The sequence below is a fragment of the Lepus europaeus genome, chromosome 21 (assembly GCF_033115175.1).
Source record: "Lepus europaeus isolate LE1 chromosome 21, mLepTim1.pri, whole genome shotgun sequence".
Classification (NCBI taxonomy): domain Eukaryota; kingdom Metazoa; phylum Chordata; class Mammalia; order Lagomorpha; family Leporidae; genus Lepus; species Lepus europaeus.
The window spans coordinates 59,067,580-59,085,997 of record NC_084847.1 but is presented as its reverse complement, the minus strand read 5'-3'; positions in this window follow the sequence as shown (position 1 = coordinate 59,085,997).

Sequence of the window (18,418 nt, the reverse complement as noted above, 5' to 3'; positions counted from 1 at the left end):
GAGAAAACATCAGGCCCCAGGGAGGAGCAGACACTGAGGCCAAGCAAAGCACAGAGCTATGGAAGCAATGCAGGTGTGAGTGTGTGTGAGGGTGTGTGTGTGTAAGTGTGAGGGTGTGTGTGTGTGAGGGTGTGTGAGGGTGTGTGTGTGTGAGTGTGAGGGTGTGTGTGTGAGGGTGTGTGAGGGTGTGTGTGTTAGGCTGTGTGTGTGAGGGTGTGTGTGTGTGAGGGTGTGTGTGTGAGGGTGTGTGTAAGTGTGAGGGTGTGTGTGAGGGTTGTGAGTGTGTGTGTGTTAGGCTATGTGTGTGAGTGTGAGGGTGTGTGTTTGTGTAAGTGTGAGGGTGTGTGTGTTAGGCTGTGTGTGTGTGTGTGTGTACAGCCATGGGAGGAGCCACTGGGCCCGGCAGGGCAGGAAGTGAACCTGCTGCTCTGATTAGCGCAGGGTGAGTGACGGGGTGGCCGCTGAGCTATCACATGCAGTGTGGAAGCCGCGTGTCTACACTGCACCACGTGGACAAAGAATAGCCTTCGGGGCAGTTGCGTTCCAAATGTCACCCAAGAAAAATAAAATATGTCCACAGGAAGGCTCACGCATGGCCTGCTCCATTCAGGCAGCGCAAGCTGGAAGCGACCCACACGTCCACTACAGCAGGCCGGGCCGGGCCACCTTGTCCCTGGAACAAACGTAGCGAACTGCCACACCAGCCCGGGGACCAGGGAAAGGGCAGAGGCTGGAGGAACGTTCAGGCGTGGTTCAGAAGCGTCCTAGGAAGCCTCGAGGTGGCTGTTGGCAGAAACAGATGTTAGCACGGTGCTGGGAGGACTCCAAGGGGAAGAGGGAGTGTGGGAGAGAAACTGCGGCGGCGTGGAGGACCCTAGGGTGCCACCCAGACCTTGGGTGGGAGCGCGGAGACTTGGGGCCACCTCCGGCAACAGCGGCATCCAGAACCCAAGCGCTGGTCCGAGTCCCAGCCGCTCTGCTTCTGGCCCCGCTCCCTGCTAATGCACCTGGGAAGGCAGCAGAGAGTGGCCCACGTCCCTGGGTCCCTGCACCCACGTGGGAGACCTGATGGAGCTCCAGGCTCCTGGCTTTCCCCTGGCCCAGCCCTGGCCATTGCATCCATCTGAACCAGAGGATCGAAGATCTCTCTCTCTCTCTCTCTCTCTCTCTCTCTCTCTCCCTCTCCCTCTCTCTCTCTCTCTCTCTCTCTCTGTGTGTGTGTGGCTCTCTGCTTTTCTAATAAACCTGTCAAGCAAAGCACAGAAACCCACAGGAGCGATCTTCCGAGCCCCTGCCAGCGGCTGGCGTCACCGCCAATCCCCAGGGCCCCCTGCCTCCGTCCTCTCGTGGCTGCCTTCTCTGTGTGTCTCTCTCCACAGCACTTTCCTCTCCTTGCAGGGACAGCGGCCATCCAGGGCCAGGGCCCACCCAGTGACCTCATCTGCTGAGAGGCCCTGTTCCGAAGACGGGGAGCGCCGCAGAGACAGGACAAAGGAGGAAATGCGCACGCTCATTCCAACAGATGTGCAAAAGGCACCGGACAAACCTCCGTGGGAGGAAACCCCTCAGCCAGGTGGCAACAGGAGGGATGACGGCTCAGCCTCAGAAGCGTCTTCAGGAGCCCCGGGCTGGGCAAGGGCGACGGGACTGTGACTGGAGCTGAAATGTGAGTGCAGGGAACGGAGCCAGCCCGCCCGTTCTAGCCGCTGGCACTGCACACCGCGGAGGCTCATCGCTGCGTGGGGAGTCACGGGAGGGGGCGCGCACAGAGCAGAAAAGGACAGCTGTTCACAGCTGAGGGTGTGGGAGAGAACGCTGCAGCATCCACACGGGCTGCTTCAACCAGAAGCGCGGCTTGGCAACATCGCGAGAGACTGCTTCAGAGAGAGGCGCCGGCTGTGCCTCCAGGCACGAGGGATGCAGAACCAGAAAACAAACTTTCAAAGGAAAAAATAACTGCACTTAAAACAGGAAACAGTTACTGACACATTTTCAAAGGTATAGGCAAACAAAACTGCCCAAGCAAGTGTTCAGCCCAACAGGTAAGGTGCTGGTTGGAATGTCCACGTCCCGGGGCCAGCGCTGTGGTGGAGCAGGCTAAGCTTCCACCTGCGGCCCCAGCGTCCCGACGGCTCCGCTTCCGACCCAGCTCTCTGCTGCGGCCTGGGAAAGCAGTGCAAGATGGCCCACGTCCTTGGGCCCCTGCACCCACGTGGGAGACCTGGAAGAAGCTCCTGGATCCTGGCTTCAAATCTACCCAGCTCCAGCTGTCGCAGCCATTTTGGGGAGTGAACCAGCGCATGGAAGACCTTTCTCTCTGTCTCTCAATGAACAAATAAAATCTTAATGACAGAATGTCCAAGTTCTGTATAAGCCAGTCTAGGTCCACGTCCCAGCTCCCCGCTAAATCAGAGCCTGGAAGGCAGCAGGAATGGCTCAAGTACTCAAATCCCTGCCACCCACGTGGGAGACGTCCATCCAGCGGCCTGGCCCAGCCCTGGTCGTCATGGACACTGAGTAAACCGTGGGATGGGAGAGCTCCTCCTCTTTGTCTCTGTTGTCCCTGTGACACCGCCGCCCGGATTCGGGGTGTTGGTTTGAGTAGCAGCTGCTCTGCCTCTGATCCAGCCCCTGCTAATGTGCTTCGGAAAGCAGTGGGAGACGGCCTGAGTGCTGGGGCCTCTGCCACCCGAGTGGGAAATCCAGATGGCGCTCCTGGCTGCAGCCTGGACCATGGTGTTACAGCCACCTGGGGAATGAGCCAGCAGACGGAGACGTGTTCTCTGTGTGTGTGTGTGTGTGTGTGTCCCTGCCCCTTACCTCCCATCACTCCACCTTTCAAATAAATACATACATCTTTAAAAAAAGTAATCCTTGGGCCAGCATTATGTCCTAGCTGGCTAAGCCATCTCCTGCAATACCAATTTCCATATGGCTTCATTTCCCGGCTGCTCTACTTCCAATCCAGTTCCCTGCTGTTGTGTCTAGCAAAGCAGCAGAAGATGGCTGCAGTGCCTGGGCCCCTGCCCCCACGTGGAAGAGCTGGATAAAGCTCCTGGCTCCTGGCTTCAGTCTGGTCCAACCCTGACTGTTGCAGTCCTCTGGGGAGTGGACCAGCGGACTTCTGTCTCTCCCCCTGTCTCTGTGTAACTCTGCCTTTCAAAGGAATAAATCTTAAAAAAATAAAAAAAAAGACCCTAACGTTCTTTTGTTACGTTTTTATCTCTATCAGGCTGTGCTAAATCCTGGGTCATTTCCTTCTGACCCGTATTCCGGTTCACTAATCCTAGGTTCGGCGGTGTCTGATCCACTAGGTTCTAGCACTTTCAGTATTGCAGTCTTCACTTCTAGAGGCTTCCTTTGGCTCTTTCCCAAAGCGGCAGTGCTTTTTGCTCCAGTTTCCTGTTCCCGGCAGACGCTTACAACCGCCTTTAACTTCTCCGCGTCTCCAGCTGATCCGTCCTGTGTCTGGGAACCCTAACAGCTGGTGAGCGGACAGCTGCTCACCTTCTCTGCTTCCTTCCCATTTCTGCTCACAGCACCTGACAGCTGTCAGTTTCCTTAGGGGGTTGCTGGTAGCTGTTTTCCAAGGCCCAGGACACAGGTGCACCTCTCCCGCACGATGCGGCGCTTGCTCCTGCGGGATCCTTGGCAAGCTCTCGGTCTGAGCCCACTTTGCTTCTGAAGGTGGAGGACTTTTGGATCCATGCAAGGCTGCACCTTCTCAGAGCCAAGTCCTCCGCACTCCCGGTCCACCTGCTATTCCAGCAAACTGTCCTCGTGATGCCCTGCTGTGGTGAGAAACAGCACATTTAATTTTGCTTTCCTCCTACCCTGAGGATGTACGAGGGGCCTCAAGACAATCACAGAAAGCAGAATCAAAAGCTAAGTTCATTTTGGTGCAAAAAGTTGTGAACTCCGTGTGTGCTCGTGCGATCCAAGAGCTGATGAACACGGTGAGAAGACCGACCACACACTGGGAGGAGGCTTCTTTTTAAACACACGCATCTGGTTGGAGATGAGAAGCCAGAATGTATAAAGACCGCATACATTTCAACATCACAAAGACGAATCTCCCAGAAGGCGCAAAGGAGGTGCAGGGGTAATTCAGGGAGAGGAAAACCTGTGTGGCCCGCTGTTAATTGGGCACCATGGGCATTGGCCGCCGTCACTTCGGTGCCCGGGGAAGGGAACCCAGGCGGAGAAGGAGGCTCTGCCTTCTGCTCACTGGTGCGGGGGACGTTTGCCGTCACTTTTTGGCCACGCAGCCACTGAGCCCCGCAGCCTGAGGAATCCCTTTTGAGGACATCTCTCCCACCACCAAGGTGAAAGTGGCACATGTCCACTCACGCCCCAGCCGCACCAAACCTGGCTGCAACCCGAGGCAGAGGGCTCCCCGCCCCAGCGCACAGCGCCCCCCGCCCCGGCACGTGACCTGTGAGGAGCGTCCCTTTCACAGTGGGCTCCGGGCCACGGTGTGTTGGCGTCTGCCCGCACACCCCCCGAGCCTGCCCTCCCAGCTCCCTGCAGATCCGAGATGCTCTCACCCCTGCGCTTGCTACTTAAGCCGCGCATCTGCTGACATCAGACAAAAGCAGACCCAGACAGCCGTGAGTGCCCTTCCCTGCGGGGGAAGCGGGGGACACCCCCCTGCCGAGGGGGCGCGGCCTGCACGGACCCCTGGAGGACGATTTGTTAGCGTCTTCTCAGTTGGAATGCAGATGTCCTGTGTCCTGGAAACCCCACCGCTGCTCACGGTCCCCAAACCACAGCTCGCAAACACAAGACTCCTCGCGTAGGACTGTTTATAACAGCCGAGACACTGAAGCAGCCTGTTCTAATGTCAACGTGCAATGAATAACAAGTCGCGGCGTGCTCAACATACGGCCGGCAGCAGCGCGTCCCCGGGTGGCTGGGTCTCCGAAACCTCGTTCTGGATGGAAGAGACAAGTGCACAAGGACCTGTGAGGGACACTGCGCAACTGGGGACACCAGCAAAGAGGGGTGGCCCCGCTCGTCCACGCCCTCGTCATATCATAGCAGAATTTTGCTTTTTAAACTGTTTTTACTGGGGCCTGAGCGTGGCGTAGTGGGTAAAGCTGCTGCCTGCAGTGCCAGCATCCTATATGGGCATCAGTTCGAGTCCTGGCTGCTCCACTTTCTATCCAGCTCTCTGCTATGGCCTGGGAAAGCAGTAGAAGATGGCCCAAGTCCTTGGGCCCCTGCACCCGCATGGGAAACCTGAAGAAGCTCCTGGCTTCAGATCAGTGCAGCTCCGGCCATTGTGGCCATTTGGAGGGTAAACCAGCAGATGGAAGCTCTCTCTCTCTCTCTTCCTCTCTCTCTCTCTCTTTCCCTCTCTGCCTCTCTGCCTCTCAAATAAAATAATTTATTTATTTATTTATTTATTTTTTATTTTTGACAGGCAGAGTGGACAGTGAGAGAGAGACAGAGAGAAAGGTCTTCCTTTTGCTGTTGGTTCACCCTCCAATGGCCGCCGCGGTAGCGCGCTGCGGCCGGCGCACCGCGCTGTTCCGATGGCAGGAGCCAGGTGCTTATCCTGGTCTCCCATGGGGTGCAGAGCCCAAACACTTGGGCCATCCTCCACTGCACTCCCTGGCCACAGCAGAGAGCTGGCCTGGAAGAGGGGCAACCGGGACAGGATCGGTGCCCCAACTGGGACTAGAACCCGGTGTGCCAGCGCCGCAAGGCGGAGGATTAGCCTGTTGAGCCACGGCGCCGGCCAAAATAAATAAATTTTTAAAGTTTGTATTTACCCTTATTTACCTGACAGGTGGGGGAGAGAGATTGACAGTGACAGAGGAAGACCTTCCATCTGCTAGTTGACTCTCCAGATGACCCCCAATGGCTGGGGCTGGGCCAGGTTGAAGCCAGGAGCCTGGAAATCCACCCAGGGCTCCCTCGAGGGTAGCAGGGGCCCGAGCACTTGAGCCATTCTCTGCTTCTTCCCTGAGCACGTTAGGAGGGAGATGGAGCAGAAGTGGGGCAGCGGGGACTCAGCTGAGCTCGCACAGGATGCTGGCATCACCGGCAGCGGCTAAACCCACCGCGCCACAACGCCGGCCCCGGAACGCGGAGCATCTTGAAGTCTGGGTCCGGGTCTTCTACTTTGTATTTTCATGCCAGGACGAGCTGAGACGGCTAAACGAGGCAATGCTTGTCACACATTTAAGACGGGGCTCAGTGCATCTCAGCGATTCTGACGGCGACCGCCGGAGGACTGAAGCATCCGCGGACAATGCACATGAAGGAACCAGGCGCGGACTCTCGCTTTCCTATTTGTACCACAATAAATGTATGACTTGATTACATTTTTGAAGTCTTCTCGTCCCCTGGCCCAGTGAGCGTGGGGCTCTCCAGCGTCTGGCACGGCACGTGGAGGTCTGTTTCCTCCCCCTCAGCCCCAAACTCCTCCCCTGTGCCGGGGGGGGGGGGGTGTCATCATCACAAGCCCCACTTTGCAATCCGAGCAGCCCTCTGCGCAGCGAGGGGCCGAGGCCAGAGAGCAGCGGGGCAGTGTCGGAAGAAGCCGGGAGGCTCAGCGCCTGCTCGGGTGGCCCGAGGCTGGATTGAGCTGTGGGCATAGGTGTTCAGACAGGGCTTGCCAGGCAGGACACAGCTGGGACCGGGAATGGCCTCCTCCCTTGGGAACCCCACAGTCTAGCTTCACCCTGTTACCGAGGGAGCCCAGGTGCAGAGAGGATAAATGGCTCACCCAAGCCCTTGGATGCTGTGGGGTGCAGCTGGGAGCTGAACCAGGGGGATTGGCCTGCAGAGGGGAGGGAGCCGCCGAGCCTCTGGCCAAAGGCAGAGGCGGGAGAATGGACGGTCTGCGGCCACGGCTGGCCCTTGGGAGACATCACTCAAATAGCCGGGAGGAAGGACGGAGATGCTCCTCTGAGAAGGCGCGTCCCGAGCGCCCTCTACTGACAGGAGCCGGACAAGGACCGAGAGGCAGGCAGAGGCCCCTGGAAACCGAGGTGGCCCAAGATCGCCCCCTGGGGGCGGCGTGGGTCTTCTGCCGACTCCCCATCTCTCCAGCTCTGACACCCAAAGGGATCCAACTGCAAACGGCCCTTCCCACGAGATCCCTTCCCACGAGATCAACCCTGACCTTCTCAAGGCTCCCCGAGCAGTTTGCAAGAGACCACCACCAGATACGGCGGCTTTTAAAGGAAAACAGAGTTGCTGCCGTAAAGGACCTGCAACATAAAATGTACCGTCTTAGACATGCTTTTACATTGTTCACGTGCGTGTTCGAGGCAAGGGAGAGCGACCTCCTGTATCGTTGACCCCCTGTTTCACCCTCCAGAGCCCCACAGGGAGAGGCTGGGCCAGGCTGAGGTAGGGACCAGGGACTCAATCTGGGACTTCCACTTCCGCCCGGGGAGGAAGCAGGAATCAGGAGGGGTCTGGAATCGAGCCCAGGCGCTCGGATGTGGGACGTGGGCATCTTCACCACGGATACCCACGTCCGTCTCAACCGCTTCTAACGGTGCAGCCCGGGGTCCCCGTCACCGCCGTCGCTGAAGAACCTGTTCACCTTCCCACGGGGAGGCTCTGCACCTGTCACTCACTCACTCCCTCCCCTCCCCCACTCTGCCTTCCTGCTCCGAGGATTTGATTCCTCTAGGGACCGTGTGCAAGCGAAGTCACATAGTATTTGTCCGTCGGTGCCTGGCTTAGTCTCTGGGCATAACATCCTGGAGGTTCACCCTTGTAGTACCAAGGGTCAGGATTTCCTCCTTTTTATGCTGAGAAACATTCTGTTTGAGGGGTGGACTGCCCTTTAAAAGTTTTTATCTATCTATCTATCTATCTATCTATCTATCTATCTATCTAATTTATCTAGCTATGTATCTGAAAGGGAGAGACACAGAGACAGAGAGAGGGAGAGAGACAGAGATCTTTCATCTGCTGTTTCACTCCCCAGTGGGCCCCAGCCGCCAGGGCTGGGCCAGGCTGAAGCCAGGAGCCGGGAGCTCCGTCCCGCCCGCCTAGGCCCGTTTTGTTTACCCACCCATCTCTCCGCAGACACGAGGGTGCTTCCGCCTCTTGGCCACTGTGATTCGTGCTGCTCATCACAGCTGAGGAGCTGGCCTTGCGGCGCAGTGGGTTACGCCGCTGCCTGGCACACCGACGTCCCACATCAGAGTGCCAGTCTGGGTCCCGGCTGCTCCACTCCCCATCCAGTTCCCTGCTAATGCACAAGGGAAGGCAGTGGAGGAGGCCCCAGTGCGTGTGTCCCTGCCAACCACACAGGGGACCTACATGCTGCTCCTGGTTCCCAACTCCTGGCTTTGGCTTACGCCAGCCCTGGCCATTGCGGTCATTTGGGGAGTGAACCTGCGGATGGAAGATTCTCTCTCTCTCCCTGTACCTGCCTTCCAAGCAAAAATAAATTGGGGCCAGCAACAGGTAAAACCGCCACTTGCAATGCCGGCATCGCATGTGTGCACGTGTTCGAGTCCCGGCTGCTCCACTTCCGATCCAGCTCTCTGCTATGGCCTGGGAAAAGCAGTGGAGGACGGCCCAAGTGCCTGGCTCCTGCTACCCACAGGGGAGACTCGGATGAAGCTCCTGGCCAGCTGAACCAGCAGATGGAGGCTCTGTCTCTCTCTCTCTCTGTAATTCTTTTTCAAATGAACAAATCTTTAAAATAAATAAATAAATCATAAAAAGGAGAACACAGTGGCACAAGCTTGGTCTCCCTACAAAGGCTGCCCCCTTGGACACTCTGCTATCGCCATCCACGAGCCAGAAACTGACCATGAGGAGGCAGGACACACACGGGAACAACCGCAACACGGGGTGCCCAGCCCCGAACAACCCCCGCCCACCATGGCTTCTGAGCAGCACAGGTGCCAGAGCCTTCACCCACACACAGGCTGGCACGCCAGATGCGTCTCTTTGAGCACCATCTTAGGAGGAGGCGGGCTACGGAGAGTGTACAGGTCTCGGGAGCCTCCCCAGGGGACCCTGGCCGCCCTGATCCGGTCACCAGACTCTTCCACACAGTTCTGAGGCTCCATGATGGAGCTGGGAAAATACGACCGTAGGGGCCGGCGCTGTGGGGCAGCGGGTTCAGCTGTGGCCTGTGATGCCAGCCTGTTGCGGATTTGAGCCCCAGCTATGCCACTTCCACCCCAGCTCTGCTAACGGCCTGGGAAGGCAGCAGAAGGTGGCCCAAGTGCTTGGGCCCCTGCACCCACGCAGGAGACCCGGAGGAGTTCCTGGCTCCTGGCTTCCGCCTGGCTCAGCACGGGCTGTTGTGGCCATTTGGGGAGTGAAGCAGATAGAAGACATCTCCTTCCCTCTCTAAATCTGTCTTTTGAATAAATACATTTTTTTTAAATACAATAACAGCTCAAGAGGTAAGGAAAAAACACTGCTCTTCACTCATATTTGTTTTCCATTTTTAAGTTTACTTTTGCTGATTTTGAAAGAAATCCATTTATGGTGTTAAAAAGAAACAAACCCAAACACCGCGGAGTGGCAGGTCTTCCTGGAATCCCCCGTGGAGCACAGCGTGGTGGGCAGGTCCGGGGTGCACACTGGGGATTAAGGACAAGCCACAGGGGGTTCTAGGGCCCCCCCATTCCCGTGTTTGCTGTTGGTTCTCGCTCCCTCCAGCGCGGAACATTTCCTTGCTTCCTGTTTGTATCCCAGGAGCAGGCATCACCCCCTGCCCTGGACGAGCTCTGGGACAGCTCTTGGGGCCCCGGTGGGCAGCAGGACTCTCTGTACATCAGAGACCAGGCTGAGGCGGGTACGCCGACCCCAGGTAACACCTGCCGGCAGTCACTGAGCGCTCCCTACGCCCCAGGCACCGGGCCTCAGCAAGGCAGGAGCGTGACTCCACGTCAAACAGCTCCCCTCCTCCCCTCTCTCAATCATAAGGAAACAGGAAACACGGAGCCACTCAGTTGCAAGGATTCTTTGTGGGGGTGGGGCTGAGGGGCTGTCTTCTGGAAACTTCTGTCATCTGCAAGGTCGCGGGGAGGGCCTCTGGCCTGTGCTGACCACTGGCTGCGGCTCAGCAGGTCCACCGCCAGGAGGTGGCGCAGTCCTCTCCCGCCCAGCCCAGCCCAGCCCTGGGGGCTTTGCCGAGGCTCGACCAGCAACCCTGCTGCAGCTCTATAGCCTGCGGCCCCTTCCCCCCAACCCCAAGGGCCACCCTGGGCCTCTACACCCTGTCCACTGCTCCCCTAGGTCAGGCACTGAGCATGCCCCAGCTGTAGGTCTCCTCCCACCCTCCAGACCCTGCTGACTCTTGGGAAACTATTTCCTTCTTCTAGCATAAGCCTCCCGAGGCCGGCGCCGGCCCGGCGCTGTAGCACAGCGGGTCAAGTCGCCGCCTGCAGCACCGGCCTCCCACATCAGAGTGCTGGTTCCAGTGCCAATTGTTCCATCTCCAGTCCAGCTCCCTGCTAACACATCCTGGGAAGGCAGCGGAAGATGGCCCACCACCTGGGTCCCTGCCACGCATGTGGGAGACCCGGGTAGAGTTCCTGGCTCCCGGCTGTTGCACCCTTTTGGGGAGTGAACCGGCAGGTGGACGATCTCCACCCGCCCCTCCTTGTCTGCCTTTAAAGTTAAAAAATAAATCCATCTTTTAAAAAAAGGTTATTTATCTGAAAGGCAGAGTGACACAGAGAGGGCAGAGACAGGAAGATCTTATTGCTGGTTTACTTCCCAAAGGACCACAACAGCTGGAGCTGGGCCAGGCAGAAGCCATGCGCCCAGCCCAGCGCTTCCTCCGTGTCTCTCACGTGGGTGGCAGGGGTCCAGGCATGTGGACCCCCCTCAGCTGCCTTCCCAAGCGCATCAGCAGGGAGCTGGATTGTGGCGGCACTCATACCGGACGCCGGAGTGGCAGGTGGCGCCTAACCTGCTGTGACGCGATGCCGGTCCCTTCGTTTTGATTCTGAAGAGTTCTGCACGTACATCTGTGGGTTTCAGACAGCGTACACCGAGGGGAAAACGGACGAGGCGGATCTGCGTGCGCTGATGTGGAAGGAGCCGGAGACAAATCAAATGGGGCCAGTGAGGAGGCGCGGGGAGCGTGTGGCACGCTGCCGCTGGTACAAAGCCCGGCGTGTGCTCTAAGACGCACATTTACTGTCTCAGGGGCAGTCCTGGAGCCCGCCACCCCGTCGGGCTGTCACTCAGCAACCCGGTGGGGACAGACCCGCCTTTCCAGTGCACTCAGGGTGGCGCCCGGAAAAGGGGCGAGGAATCCAACATTGGGGCGGCAAGCCTGCAGCCCGAGTGACCAGGGGCAGGACGAGACCCTCCCAGAGCCCCTGTGCCGCAGCTGCTGGGTGCCAGACCCGGTCAGGACCTGGGGACGCAGCTGTGCGTGGCCCACAGAAAGGGGCTCTCTCCGCGTGAGCTCACAGCGGGGTGGGGTCTGGCGCTGGCTGGGGCGGGGATTCCCTCTGCCGCTGATCTCTAAGGCGTCACACACAAAACACACGGAGCTGTTCCCGAGGGCTCCGGGCAGTAAAGGAAGCAGAGGGCTCGAACCCCGGAGAAGCGGCCATGTTTCTTGGCTTTGCCCTGCCTTTCCCTGGGAGCCTGGAGGGGGTGGGCAGACCCCGGAGCTCGAGGAGGGACACTGGTGCCTAAAACACCACCACTCCAAAGAAACACTCCATCTTCGCAGGCAGAGGACTTGCGTCTGAAGACGGGAGTCAGAAGGATCCCCATTTCTCCTCGTTTCCCCCAGGTGCTGCGGAGCAGCCCCCCAGACAAGCTGCAGGCGTTGTACCCCGTTTCTCCTCGTTTCCCCCAGGTGCTGCGGAGCAGCCCCCCAGACAAGCTGCAGGTGTTGTAGAACCCCCGAGGCAGAGGGCCTGTCACTGCGGTGGTGGGAGAAGCAGGTGACCCTGGCCCAGCAGGGCGAGGGGTCGAGTCGTTTCCACCGAATTCCCAGGCTCCCCAAGGTTTTCAGAGACTGAAATGGGGGCCGAGAGGTGCACGATCCACTCGTGTCCGCGTTCCTGGTGGGCAGCGGTGCCGTGATCTTGAGGGGATTTCTCATGGCCAGGTGGGTTCTGGCTGGTCAGGGGCGGGGTGCATCTAAGTGGTGTTACCTTTGTTCCCGACCTGGACCTGGAACCCCCTAGACAGTGCCCTCCGGACAGTACTGGCCGTCAAGACTCCCATCCACTAGACAAGCGAGTGTGTCTGGTGGGCAGAACCCCGTCAGGCCCTGGCCCACTCCGGCACGTCAGTGAGTTCTTCTGATGGAGGGCAGGCACAGCTGGGTCTGTCCTTACGTTCCAGGGGTTCAGGCTGTGCCCCAGAGGCCACCCCACGTTCAGAACCCTGTGTGGCAGTGTGGGCAGCTACAGACTGAGGGAACCCCGGCTCTCTATGAGCCGGCGTGGAGATGCCCCGAAGGCAGTGAGCTAGGGAAGGGGACCCCTGCTCCTGCCCAGGATCCTGCCTCAGCTGTGCACCCCACAGCATGGACCCCAAGCAGACAGCCAGGGCTGAAGACCTCACTGACACTCGGCCCCACCCCAGAGGGGAGCCAGAACTCACAGTCTATACCTTTCTGGTTTGCCGCCCAGACCCCCCCATACAACCCAGAATGTCTAGGGTACACCCTCAAGTTATTCAGTATACAAAGAGCGAGGCAGGGGCCAGCGCTGTGGTACAGCAGGCTAAGCCGCCGCCTGTGGTGCTGGCCTCCCGCATGGGCACCAGTTCATGTCCCAGCTGTTCCTCTTCCAAACCTGCTCTCTGCTATGGCCTGAGAAAGCAGTGGCAAATGGCCTAAGTCCGTGGGCTCTTATACCCTTGTAGGAGACTTGGAAGCAGCTCCTGGCTCCTGGCTTTAGATCAGGCCAGCATTAGCCGTTGTGGCCATTTGGGGAGTGAACTGGCCAAAGACTTTTCTGTCTCTCCCTCTCTCCGTAACTCTACCTCTCAATAAATTAATGTAAAAAAAATAATGCAGAAGACGGACCAATATTGAAAAGCAGTCAGAGGCCACTCTGGTCCCCCTGATGCTGCCATGACCCAGGACGGTGCTCGCCTCGCCTCCCACCCTCAGCCGGGGCAGCTCCCCAGGCACAGCGCCACCGCACATTCCGCCCGGCGACGTGTGGGAGCTCCAAGCGCTTCACGTCTTCACGCCGGCAACCACAGTCACCTGGTGCAGCGGGGAGACGCCACCTGGATGCACGCACCCCACACTGGAGTCCCCGGTTCAAGTCCGGGCCGCTCCGTGCTTCACGCACAGGGCAGGCAGCGGTGAGGGCTCGAGTACGTGAGCCCTGCCCCACAGAGGAGATCCAGACGGAGTTCCTGGCTTCTGGTTCAGCCGGCCCAGCCCTGGCTGCTGTGAGCATTTACGGAGTGAACCACCAGATGGAGGACCTCCGTCACTCTGCCTTTCAAACAGATCTTTAAAAAGTAGGGGGAAAACAACACTGGGAGCATTCCAACAGGCTGAGGGGGCCGTGCCAGACATCCATTCCCACGCTTGCTGAAACCCATCGCTTTTCCGCAGCACCTGTTCAGCTCTTTTGCCTTTTAAAATGTCTATATATATTTATTTGAGAGGCAGGATGGAGAGGAAGAGAGGAGAGGGATGAGAGAGAGTGATCTTCCACCCACTGTTCAGTCCCCAAATGGCCGCAAAGCCCAGTCTGGGCCAGGCTGCAGCCAGGAGTCAGGAACTTGATCCTGGTGTCCCCCGTGGAGGGGGGGGGGAGTCCCAAGCACTTGAGCCATCATCGGTGGCCTCCCAGGTGCATTGGCAGCAAGCCAGGACTCCAACGGCTACTCCTACACGGGGATGCTGGGTGGCAGGTGCCCACCTCACCCACTGTGCCACACCTCGCCCCAAGCTGCTCTGTAGCTTCCTGGTGAGCTGCGATGCTGAGAATTTTTTTTTTTTTTTTTGACAGGCAGAGTGGACAGTGAGAGAGAGAGAGACAGAGAGAAAGGTCTTCCTTTGCCGTTGGTTCACCCTCCAATGGCCGCTGCGGCCAGCACATTGCGCTGATCCGAAGCCAGGAGCCAGGTGCTTCTCCTGGTCTCCCATGGGGTGCAGGGCCCAAGGACTTGGGCCATCCTCCACTGCACTCCCGGGCCACAGCAGAGAGCTGGCCTGGAAGAGGGGCAACTGGGACAGGATCGGTGCCCCGACCGGGACTAGAACCCGGTGTGCCGGCGCCACAAGGCGGAGGATTAGCCTGGTGAGCCGCGGCGCCAGCCTGAGAATTTTTAAAGCAGATTCGGACATCTAGGACTCTTCATTGCTGAGGCGTCTGTCTGGACTGTTTGCCTGTGTTTTATTCAGGTTATTTGTTTCCTGGTAAGTTTTAATTTCTTTTTAAGAGTCATTTGAAAGGTAGAGTTAGCGAGAGAAAGACACAGAGAGATCTTTCATCTGCTGATTCCCTTCCCACACAGCTGCAACAGCTGTGGTTCGAGCCGTGCCGAAGTCAGGAGCCTGGAACTCCATCCGGGTCTCTCACGCAGGCGGCAGGGTCGCAGCTTCCTGGGCCATCTTCTGGCACACTCCCAGGCACATCAGCAGGCAAGCTGGGTCAGAACTGGAGCAGCCGGGACGTGAACCCGTGCTCGTACGGGATGTCTGCATCGCAGGCGGCGGCTTACATCACTGCCACACGCCAAGCCCTTGCGTTCTTAACACATCTTCTGCAGAGAAAAGGCTTTGGTTTCAGTTTAGTCCAAGTCTCCTTTTCCCCACAGATTATGCTTCTAGAGTTGCACTTAAAAACTCCTTGCCAAAAATAAGGCCACGCAGAGTTTTTGCTGTTATCTTCCAAAAGATTCACGGCTTGCATTTACATTTAAGTCTATGAATCATTTTGAGTTGAATGTTGAAAAGTCAATGTATAGCTTCTTAAAATATGACGAGGATGCCCACCTGTTCCTACACTTGTTGTTCAGAACACTATCCCGGGCAGGTGAGACACCACTGGGAGGCCTGCAGGTGCCCTGGAGCGCCTGGGTCACGTCCTGGCTGCCCTGCTTCCGAGCCATCATCCTGCTAACACACCTGGGAGACAGCAGGTGATGCTCCACCCACAGGCGGGAGCCGGATGGACTTCTCAGCTTTCGTCTGGCCCAGGCCTCGCTGTTGCAGCCACTTGGGAAGGGAACCGCTGGACGGGAGACCTATGTCACTCTTCCAAATAAAATAAATATTAAAAAAAAAATTCAAAGTTAGAGCAATAGAGACATACAAAGAGCTATCCACTGGTTCACTCCTAAGTGGTTGAAACGGCCAGGGCGGGCCCAGGCCAAACTCAGGAACCCAGAGCTCTGTCCAGGTCTCCCACGTGGGTGCAGGGGCCCAGGTACTTGGGCCTTCATCCACTGCCTCCCCGGGGGGGAACCGGCGGGGAGCTGGATGGTGAGCAAGACAGCTGAGACCTGTGGCTGCTCTGCAGCGGGAGGCTGCTTCAGCAGCTGTGCCACAGCGCCACCCCGGGGGCTTGCATGTCCAGTGTTCACTGCTAGTGCGCAGGACTGCAACTGCCTCACTCCCTGGAGAGGCGGGGAGGGGGAGGGGAGAGGGGAGGGGGAGAGGGGAGAGGGAGGGGGAGGGGGAGAGGGGAGAGGGGAGAGGGGAGAGGGTCCAGTGTTCACTGCTAGTGCGCAGGACTGCAACTGTCTCACTCCCTGGAGAGGCGGGGAGGGAGAGGAGGAGGAGAGGGAGAGGGGGAGGGGGAGGGGGAGGGGGAGAGGGGAGAGGGGAGAGGGGAGAGGGTCCAGTGTTCACTGCTAGTGCGCAGGACTGCAACTGTCTCACTCCCTGGAGAGACGGGGAGGGGGAGGGAGAGTGGGAGTGGGAGGGGGAGGGGGAGGGGGATCGAGAGGGAGAGGGGGAGGGAGAGGGGGAGCGGGAGGGAGAGGGAGAGGGGGAGCGGGAGGGGGAGGGGGAGGGGGAGAGGGAGAGAGAGGGGGAGGGAGAGTGGGAGGGAGAGGGGGAAGGGGAGGGGGAGCGGGAGGGAGAGGGGGAGGGGGAGGCAGAGGGAGAGGGAGAGAGAGAGCGAGACAGACGGAGACAGAGAGAGCGCACTCCCATCTGCTGGCTCGCTCACCAAATGCCTGCCACAGCCAGCACTGGGCTGGACCGGAGACAGGCACTCAGCCCGGCCTCCGGTGTGGCTGGCAGGAACTCCGCTACTGCAGCCCAGGAACCTGGAGCCGAGCAGCCGGCGCTGGAGCGGGCACCTCCCCTGGGAAAGCCAGGCCGCACGCCGCCCCTCGCAGGTGGCTGTCCGAGTCCCTGTGTGCCCTCACCCATCCCCGCCGCTCAGCGACTGCAGTGCTTGCCTGGATCTTTGGGCACCGCGCGGACGACCGCGTCACTTCTTCCTTCCGTCTGTCCCTCTGTAAAAGCACCGAGGCGCTGGAAGGAGAGGAGCACAGGCCATGCCGTGTGCGTCAGCTTCCCAGGCTGCCACGGCAAAGTACCGCCACTGCTCGGCTTGAGCCCACAGCACTGCTCGGGTCACCGGTCCGCAGCCACGTGTCGGGGCTGGGCATCAGCGGTGGCTCCACGCCTTTTCCTGCACAGCGGCTGCTCGCCGTCCACACGCACCACGCCCACCTGCCTTTGTGTCCACCTGACATCCTCCTCTGCACGCTGGCCACTGGGCGAGGCTCCGCCCTGACCCAGCAGGCCGGCCACTGGGCGAGGCTCCTCCCTGACCCCCCCACGCCGGCCACTGGGCGAGGCTCCGCCCCGACCCCCCCCCCAAGCCGGCCACTGGGCGAGGCTCCGCCCCGACCCCCCCCACGCCGGCCACTGGGCGAGGCTCCGCCCCGACCCCCCCCCAAGCCGGCCACTGGGCGAGGCTCCGCCCTGACTGCCCCCCACGCCGGCCACTGGGCAAGACTCCGCCCTGACCCAGCAGGCCGGCCACTGGGCGAGGCTCCGCCCCGACCCCCCCCACGCCGGCCACTGGGTGAGGCTCCGCCCCGACCCCCCCATGCCGGCCACTGGGCGAGGCTCCGCCCCGACCCCCCCCCCACGCCGGCCACTGGGCAAGACTCCGCCCTGACCCAGCAGGCCGGCCACTGGGCGAGGCTCCGCCCCGACCCCCCCATGCCGGCCACTGGGCGAGGCTCCGCCCCGACCCCCCCCCCAAGCCGGCCACTGGGCGAGGCTCCGCCCCGACCCCCCCACGCCGGCCACTGGGCGAGGCTCCGCCCCGACCCCCCCCACGCCGGCCACTGGGCGAGGCTCCGCCCCGACCCAGCTCGCCTTCCCTAACGGGATCACACCTGCAGACCACCTTAGGTGAGATCAGGTCACAGGCGGTAGGGCTAGGACTTGCTCTTATGTGTTAGGGGCCCGTTTCAACCCGCAATCAGACAAACACTGATCAAAAGGAAGCTGGAGGCTCCGTGACTATCAAAGGAGACTCCGGAACAGGGGTCGGTCTCAGGATTAGAGTATTTAAAATGGCAAGCGACGGGGGCCGGCGTCGTGGTGCCGCAGGTTAAGCCACCACTTGCAGTGCCGGCATCCCATGTAGGCACCGGTTTGAGTCCCGCTTGCTCCACTTCCCATTCGGCTCCCTGCTAGTGTTCCTGGGAAAGCAGAAGAGGGCCCAAGACCCACATGGAGTCCCAGGCTCCTGGCGTCAGCCTGGCCCAGCCCTGGCTGTTGCAGCCATTTGGGGAGTGAACCAGCAGGTGGAAGATCTCTGGCACACTGCCTTTCGAATAAATAGCTTTTAAAAATTAAAATAAAAAAAAATGGTGAGGGACATGCTGGTGTTGTGGCACAGTGGCTTAAGCTGCTGTCTTCAACACAGGCATCCGACATCAGTGACAGATTCACTTCCAGTCCAGCCCCTGCTAATGCGCTGGGTAAGCAGTGGAAGAGCCACAGGGGAGACCTGGGTGGAGTTCTAGCTCCTGGCGTCAGCCTGGCCCAGCCCTGGCCCACGCGGTCATTTGGAAAGTGACCCGCCATAAGATCTCTCTCTCTTCTCCTATCCCTGTAACTCTGCTCTTCAAATAAATAAATAAATCTTTAAACAAAAATAAATTTTAAAAAATGGCGAGGGGGTCAACTCATCAAAAAGACAAAGCAACCGGGAGGTCTACGCACCTGTCACAGAACTCAAGAACACGAGAGAAACGGACAGAGTGGGGGTTTCGGCATTTCTCTCTCAGCCAGTGCTGGAGGACGCGGACAGAAAACCAGAGAGGTTTTAGAAGACACTGACTGAACACAGCACCTAGCACCAGTGGCGTATCTCCCCCTGAACCGAGTCAGACCACAGGGCGGGCCGGCCATTAAAAAACAGCGGTAAATAACAAAAAGGATTGGACCACACAACGCTTGTCCTGAGTCAAGCCAGTTAAACTGGAAGCCAGTTTTGGAAAC